The sequence below is a fragment of the Rhineura floridana genome, chromosome 14, assembly GCF_030035675.1.
Source record: "Rhineura floridana isolate rRhiFlo1 chromosome 14, rRhiFlo1.hap2, whole genome shotgun sequence".
Taxonomy (NCBI): Eukaryota; Metazoa; Chordata; class Lepidosauria; order Squamata; family Rhineuridae; genus Rhineura; species Rhineura floridana.
Genome location: NC_084493.1, coordinates 1,896,491 through 1,904,603, shown reverse-complemented (window position 1 = coordinate 1,904,603; position 8,113 = coordinate 1,896,491). Strand labels below are relative to the sequence as shown.

Genomic DNA, 8,113 nt, shown 5'->3' with positions numbered 1-8,113 from the left:
AGGCACAGCAGTTCAGCCGGGCTGTGACTTTTTTGCCAGCTGCACATCCCAGCCTGAGAGGTCTGCCCCAAGACCTCTTGCAACGGCACAGAGGATGGTGTGGGTGCCACTCCCAGCTCTCACCCGTGCCTGGTTCATAGCAGCACCCCAGAAGTATTGCCATCCCAAGCACCTGTGCTCTCTCATTCTCTGTGTCTCCAAGCTGTGTGGTCCAGATTTATTGTCCATGCAGGGCCAACCACACACCGAGCGTGTTTTCACACATCCTCGTGCACAGCTGGAAAAGCCCCCCACGCTTGCCTAGAGTGCTAGACTGCATTCCCCACCACCATCGAAAAGTCCTCAAGAGCTCCCAGGTGTTTCATGAACAAACCTTGTGCTGCTTCCCTTCCTTCCCCTGGAAGAGAAGGTGGCACCCCCGCCCCTTCTTTCCAGAAAGCTCTCCGGAGGGCCTTGCAGGTGAGCAGTTGCTGCCACAGGCAGGCTGCGGCTGGTAAGAGGAATGAAGACATGCCAACTGCCTTGAGGAGGAGACCGGTTTCTGTTTGCTGAGGCCTCTGAAGAGGAGGAGCTGTCAAGGGACAACAAGCCACGACAACTCCTTCCTCTTCCAGTGTTTGAAAGGCAAAACTAGCTCCCCTCGGTCTAAGTTAATAAACGAATGATTCTCATCCAGCGGGTCTAATCATGATATCACTCTCGTGTAGGCTTGGCTAGCAATCATGCCCTCACCAATGCTTTCTGAGCAGATTAGCCTCAAAATACACATTTCCCTCCCACCCAAGCACAGTTTTATGTTGAAAGCTTATCCGTTTCTTTCTACCTGGCTAGACCTGGCTTTGCATGCTGTATAAGACACTGAGTGGCAAATCCGTGGTTGAAATCTTTTCCCAGCTGTGACTTCACTACGTGGCTCTTCCGAAGCCCCCTCCCCTGCCATATGGGGATGATAATAACTGTCCTGCCTTACAGGGTTCATTGTGAAAATGGTAACAAGGTACTGGATGCGAAATACTTTGAACTTTTGAAAGTGCCACAGACATGCAAAATATTTCATTTAGACTTTTTAGGCAAAAAAATGCCTCCCAAAGCAGTTTACATCCATTTACAATGAAAATGGAAATGGCCTGCCTTCAAGTTGATCCCAACTTATGGTGACCCTACGAATAGGGAATTCATGGTAAGCGGTATTCAGAGGGGTTTTACCATTGCCTCCCTCTGAGGCTAGTCCTCCCCAGCTGGCTCAGGCCTGCTCAGCTTGCCACAGTGGCACAAGCCAGCCCCTTCCTTGTCCACAACCGCCAGGTGGGGGGCAACTGGGCTCCTTGGGACTCTGCAGCTTGCCCACGGCTGCACAGGTGGCAGGGCACGTAACCCCTGAGCCACTCACTGTGGGGTGATCTTTAGCTGGCCCTTGACACCCAGGAGACACGAGCAGGGATCTGAACTCACAGACTCAGGACCCCCACCCAGGCTCTCCTCCCCACTGTGCTATACCAGCTGTACAAATCCATAAAATCCAAAATAATATAATTAAACATTTTAAATGTTCAAAGTGCACAGACCATCATAACAAACAATAAAAACATACCTGTCCTAAAATGAGCCTGTAAGACCTGTTTAAAATTAAATGATTATCTCCCTCTGCTCCTTCCCACATGTTCAAGATTTAAAAATGTAAAAACATTTATTCAGGACCTATGTTAACCCTTCAGACAAGGCCACCTGCTTGCTTCTTCCACCTGCCCACATAAAATATTTTCATCACCAGAGGGCGCCAGCACCTCAGTATTGAAAATGTTCATCCACCTTTCGGAGAGCCTTCTGGGGGCTCAGTCTCCAGGAGTACGAATAACTGGAAGGAGATTTTGCTTGCTCCCCCGCACATGACACACGTAATATAAAGTACAGAATTTGGGGTTTTTCACAAGCACTCAAAGCACAAGCAGCGATTCTTCTGCAGCAGCTGATCATGACTTTATACGTAGAAAGAGATAGAACTATTGGGCTCTAGTGAGCTCCTACTGGGAGGAAGGGCAGGATATAAATAAATAAATACAGCTATCCAGCTGCAGAGTACTACCCCCAGTATGGAAACCCCCCAACCCCCCAAATGCAGGGAACATAGCATCTCACTGCTACTTTCATCTCCTGTTTCTTTCCATATTCCTGGATCAGGGCCTGGCATTGCAAGCATTTGCCAGGGCTAGACTTTGGCAACTGCGGCTGGCAGAAGTTAAAGTCTGCCGGCTATGCCTGACTTTCCAGGAAAGTAAGAGCATCTCCCTCTGCGGACCACAGAGCAAAGCAGGGCCTTTCCTCTCCACTCATGGTCAGGCTAGCCAACTTAGTTCTTGGCCACTGTCTCTGCTAGCCAAGGGATCCTTGTAGCTCAGCCTTGTTAGTTGAGAGGCCTCATACACAATAGTAGAAAATCACAGGAATATCCAGTTTCTGTGGCCCATCAGGGCTGGTAACTGTGAGAGTGGGGTGAGATGAAATCCTGTTTGGCAGATGCAAATCCTACCCTACCTGTGGCCTTGCTAACTGCTAGTCCTGTTGGCCGCAAAAAAGGAGTGTGGTGTAGTGGTTAAGTTGTCAGACTACAACCTGGGAGACCAGGGTTCGAATCCCCACAGAGCCATGAAGCTCCCTGGGTGATCTTGGGCCAATCACTGCCTCTCAGCCTCAGAGGAAGGCAATGGGAAACCCCCTCTGAACACCGCTTACCATGAAAACCCTATTTGTACGGTCACCATAAGTTGGGATTGACTTGAAGGCAGTCCACGTCCATTTCCATTTCCAGTAAAATAGTGGGCAGCGAGACAGATAACATAGTAATTGGTACAAACTGATGGAAATGTCGTCCTTCCACATTGAGACTGGCCATCCGGACTGGCTTTGTTGCCTTGGGCAGGCCAGCAAGTGCTGGATCGTTAGGCAGTTGGGTGATTTTTCTTGGCTCAGCCAGTGCATCAGGGCCCCACATGCAGCAACCCAGAGGCTCCGTGCTAACGGGAGACTCTTGGTTCACCTCTGTGGATCAGCTGGGGGAGAGCAGCATTTTGGCTCCTCCCGTGTCACTAGGACACATTGTGTGCAGCGCTGCTGACGCATTATCTGAGAAGCGACACAACAGCCCCATAAGAAATGCATCTAGTGGGTGGTGCTGCTCTGTTCAAAGCCCCTCTGTTCACCACCTCATATTTTATTGATAAATCAAAACAGTCAAGCTAATAATAGCCGGTCCAAAGGACGGCTTCATCCTGAGCTGCCAAACCCACCCCCAGGAGTTTGCTTTGAGCCTAAGCAGGGCCACTGTCAGATAGTCAAGCTCACTTAGAGTATCCAATGAGTAACTTTTCTGTTCACTGTATTACTTGTTTCTGTTTTGTTTTCCTGCTCAAACCTGGACAATCAGTCTCAAGCATTAAAAACAAAAAAGGTGATGGCTAGCTCTAGAACCCCAACATCAGTTTTGCATCACAGACAGAGGGATGGATGGGCGGACAGGGGAATGATTCCCTTGGGAAAGAGGAACTCTGAGGAATGTCATGGGGCACACTGGAGAACTCTTGCACCCAAAGTCAAATGTCAATTTTTCTTTCCTCTTGGCTTTGATCTCTCTCTTTGCCCGCTCCATTAACTGTGAGACAGACACATAATAACTCAGGCTATTTAATTGAGCCTGTCAGAAAGCATTGACTTTGTCAGGTAATCCCATTTTTCTCTGCTTTTCATCAATTCTGGAGAAGAGGCTTATCAAATGGTTCATAGAAAGGGGCCTGAGTTAGACCACTGGTTCATCTACTTCAGTCTTCCCCAACCTGCTGCCCTCCAGATGTTGCTACTTCCATCAGCCCCAGCCACCATAGCTGTGCTAACCAGGGCTGATGGGAGTTGTAGTCCAAAACATCTTGAGGGTTGAGGGAAGTCGATCTACTTTAAGGGCCCCTCCAGACATCCTTTGGGTTTGTACTCATTGCAATGTCTGCATTATCGCCAAAATATCTGGCACACGGCCCCTTTAAGAGAAAAGGCTGTGACCCTGGAGAGCTGATTCTGGCTGCAAACACACTAATCGCCTACAGCAGTTTCTGTTGGCCACACCTGGAGGGGAAACAGGTTGATCTGCTGATCAGTTGCAAAATCTCTTGGAAGCTGCATTTTTTTTAAAAAAAGGCATACTCAAGCTGCTCCCACTCCAGTTTTAGAGTCAAAAGGGGTGGGGTTTTACTAGCATTGTGTGTGTGTCCTGTTTTCAGAAGAGAGAGGTGGAGGTGCACTGGAACCGGCAGAACGGGGTGTGTGTTTCTACCCTCAGAGGCTAGCGAAGTTGGTTGCTGTTTTGTGCAGACTTCTAGACCTCTTCAGGAATAACATCTGTTTGACCATTAATTCGTCTTGTGGTAAGTTTCTACTTAAACAGCAGAAGACAACACCCTCACAGTGGTGTCAGACAGTTATACGCGCTCCTGCTTTCAATATTGTCTGTGCCTGCAAAAGTGTTGAGGCAGACATACTGCTGTGATTCCAGTCAGTGCATGTCCTGTAACTTCTTGTAACTTTCACAGCACAAATGGTCTGGGTGGTTTTTCTGCACTGCTTGTGTTGTACTGCAGTGCAAGGGTGTTCCTCCAGATGGTAATGATGCCGTAATGCTGGGGAAGCATTGCAGAACACCCAATAAAACAGAATGATGCGTGGATGGTCCAGTACAAATCGACCACGAATGTGCTATTATTGTGTTTATGATACATTGCAGAATACACTGGCACCCTGCCCCCCCAAAGTCTGGAGGGGCCCTTAATTTCCAGCAGTTCTCAGGGGCCTCACAGATGGGTCTTTCTAAGCTTGCTCCCTGAGATCCTTTCAACTAGATAATTTTTTTTAAAAAAAAGATGTTTTGTTTTTATGTTTTGTTTTTAAGACATTTTAAAATGTTTTTAAAGATGCTTTGTTTTAAAGATGCTTTGTTTTTAAAATGTTTCTAGCACTGTATCATTTGTTTGCCACCCTGGTCTCCCTTTGGGAGGAAGGATGGGATATAATTTAATAAGAGGGACAATCTGCACGAGGGGTTTTGCTCACACCTGTCATGTATGAATTATGCACATACCATGTCACATTCAAGTCCCACAATTTTCTGCTTGCTTGTTCCAAGTCTCCCCCCATTACTACGTTTGTGCTGACATTCTGTTATTTATGAGCGTATGGTGTGTTGCGCTAAGACAGGGATGGGAACATCTGTGGCCCTCCGGATGTTGTTGGATTACAACTCAACAATTAAAACAAATTTTAAATTAAAACTACAATTAAAACAAAGATATTTTAATAAATTTAAAGCCCATTTTTAAGATGTTTTAGAGTGTTTTTGTTTGCCGCCCTGGACTCCTTCTGGGAGGAAGATGGGGATATACATTTAATAAATACATAAGTAAGTAAATAAACTCTCATCATCATCTGTGACCATTGGCAGTGCTGACTGAGGGTGATGGGAACTGGAGCCCACAACATCTGGAGGGCCAGAGATGTTTCCTATTTGCCTATCCTTGTGCTAAGAGAACAGGGCCTCCCATGGATCAACAACTGCTTAAAGAACAGGATGCAGAGTGTAGGAGCAAACTGACTTTTTTCACAATGGAAGAGTGTAAACCAGGTGTAGGCAACTTTTGGTCCTCCAGATGTTGCTGAACTACAACTCCCATCAGCCTCAGCAAGCAGGGGCAATGGCCAGGGATGATGGGAGTTGTAGTTCAGCAAAGTCTGGAGGGCCAAACGGTCCCCACACTGGGCGTAAAAAGTGGGGTTCTCTAAGGATATATACTGGGACTTGTTCATAAATGATCGGGAGTTATGGGTGAGCAGTGTCATGGCCAAATGTACAGGTGTCACCAAATTAGGGTGGTGAAAATCCAAGTAGACTCTGAAGAGCTCCCAAAAGAGCTCCCCAAACTGGATTAATGGGCAGCAGATGTGAGCAAGTGTAAAAGTGATGCATCCTGGGGCAATAAACCATAACTTCACATATACACCGATGGAATGTGAGCTGGTGACAGATAAGGAAAGGGATCTGGGGGTTGCAGTGGATAGCTCAGTGAAGATGTCAGCCCCGTGTGTGGGAGCTACGGAAAAGGTGAATCCCATGCTAGGGATCATTAGGAAAGGAACTGAAAATAAAACTGCCAGTATCATAATGCCTTTGTATAAACTGATGATGTGACCACATTTGGAACACTGTGTATAGTTCTGGTTGCCTCTCCTCAAAAAGGGTATCATAGAGGTGGAACAGGTTCAGAAAAGGGTAACTAGCATGATCAAGGGGACAGAGCAGCTCCCCTAGCAGGAGAGGTTGCAGCATTTGGGGCTTCCCAGCTTAGAAGTGCGGGACATGATGAAGGATTACAAAATGATGCATGGAGTGGAAGTATTAGATAAAGAAAAGGGTCCCCCTCCTTTCTCATAAGGCTAGAACTTTATTAGATTAAATGGATTCACAGTAGATTCAGGAAAAGAGAAGGAACTGCTGCTTCACACTTTGCAGTATGAATATATGGCCTTTGCTGCCTGCTATAAAAAGCGGGGATGGTCCTGGCTTAGAAAGGATTAGACAAATTCATAGGAGAGAACTGGGATCTCTCAATGGCTAATGCAGCCTCCAGGTTCTGAGGCAGTCTACCTCTGAGGACCTGGTGCTGAAGACAAATAACAGAAGAGGGACTGCTATCTTCATGCTGTTGGGCTCCCTGGGAACACCTGGTTGGCTACTATGAGACCTGGGATGATGGCCAAGAGGGACTTGCCTCTGTCTGTTCCTGCAGGGCTGCTCTTAAACCCACTTGGATTCTGTGCAAGGCAGGAAGAGCAACTGTGCCCTTGCTGCCTGGAAGGACCTTTGGAGGAGCCTCAGGACTGTTCCAGGCCGCAATGCTTGCAATGAATAATCTGCGGGAAGACAATCAGGGTTTGGATGCGTGACAGCTAGCGGGGGCTGCGTTGTGAAACTCACAAGGGGGGAAGAGAACCCAAGACGTTCATCTCCGTCAGTGTGTAAAGTGTGCATGTGTGTAGGCGTGGGAGTTAATTGTTACGCTTCTCTTTCTGTGTCAGAGAAATTACAAGCGGAATGAAACATTTATGTCAATGCTGACTATGATTTCCCTTGAATCGCTGAGCTCAGGGCAGGGGGAATGCAAAGGTGCCAGAACTTCTGCAGGCAAAATAATGAATGCACCTTCCTACCTGGGTTTCCAGGTGGAATGTATTTCAGCAGCCTTTGCCAACCTGGTGCCCTCCATCTATTTTGGAAGGTTAGTGGTAGTGGCCATGCCTACCCCTTCCTGGCTGAGGAGGCTGCATCTGGCCCGCAGCCAGCTAGGTATGATATGGGTGATGTGTGGAGCGTCTCCTGGTAGGCTTTGCTTCTAATTTAATGCAACTGTGGTGGTGGAGTGCTCCGAATTTGATCAAAGCAGAGTACAGGGGTGGTTTTGTTTTTGCACTGGGGACTCAGCTCCTTACACCCTGTGCCAGTGAGGCAGCTAAGTTTGCAACATGAAGAAATTACTGGCTTGATCTTTCCTGTGCTGCAGCACCACCCATTTCAAGGCCAGAGATATGGGGCTGCAGTTTATCAGCCCACCGCCCAGGTGAGCAAAAGAACCAATAAGGGGGCTGGTTGGCTTGATGGGCACTTCCAGATTGGGTGGGATTCAATCACATACCGGCAAATTCAAGTTGTGCACTTATCATTGATGGGGAGGTCTTGCACAGCCAGCCTGCTTCCCCTCCAAAGACTGGACTTTTTGCAATAAGGAAAATTCACTAGAAAGTGTAGGATGACACTTCCTTGATGCAGTGCTCAAGATACAGATTGCCCAGAAGCACCCTTTATCACTGATGCTCCAGACTTGGCTACTCACTCTGAGCAACTTGTTCCAATAAGCAGTTATGCAGACTGTGCCTGGGCTCCTTATCTGCCTGATCCAGGACCTGTCCGCCAACCCATCACTGGCCTTTGACCCGTTTGCTCCTTGCCTGCCTTCTCTGGAGCCGGCCCTTCTAGTCCATCTTTGACCTTGTCACCTACTTCTGATGTGTTGGACTTTGGCCT

At 47.7% G+C, this 8,113-nt stretch overlaps 1 protein-coding gene across 2 annotated transcripts in view; it reads left to right on the top strand.

Moving 5' to 3' along the window:
* Positions 1–4,223: 4,223 nt before the first annotated feature.
* GLCE (glucuronic acid epimerase) overlaps positions 4,224–8,113 on the top strand; it is a 93,640-nt gene continuing 89,750 nt past the window's right edge. For both annotated transcript variants that reach the window (XM_061595156.1, XM_061595151.1), the window contains exon 1: positions 4,224–4,409. The gene's annotated coding sequence lies outside the window, so the exon portion shown is untranslated. The remainder of the gene's footprint in view (positions 4,410–8,113) is intronic.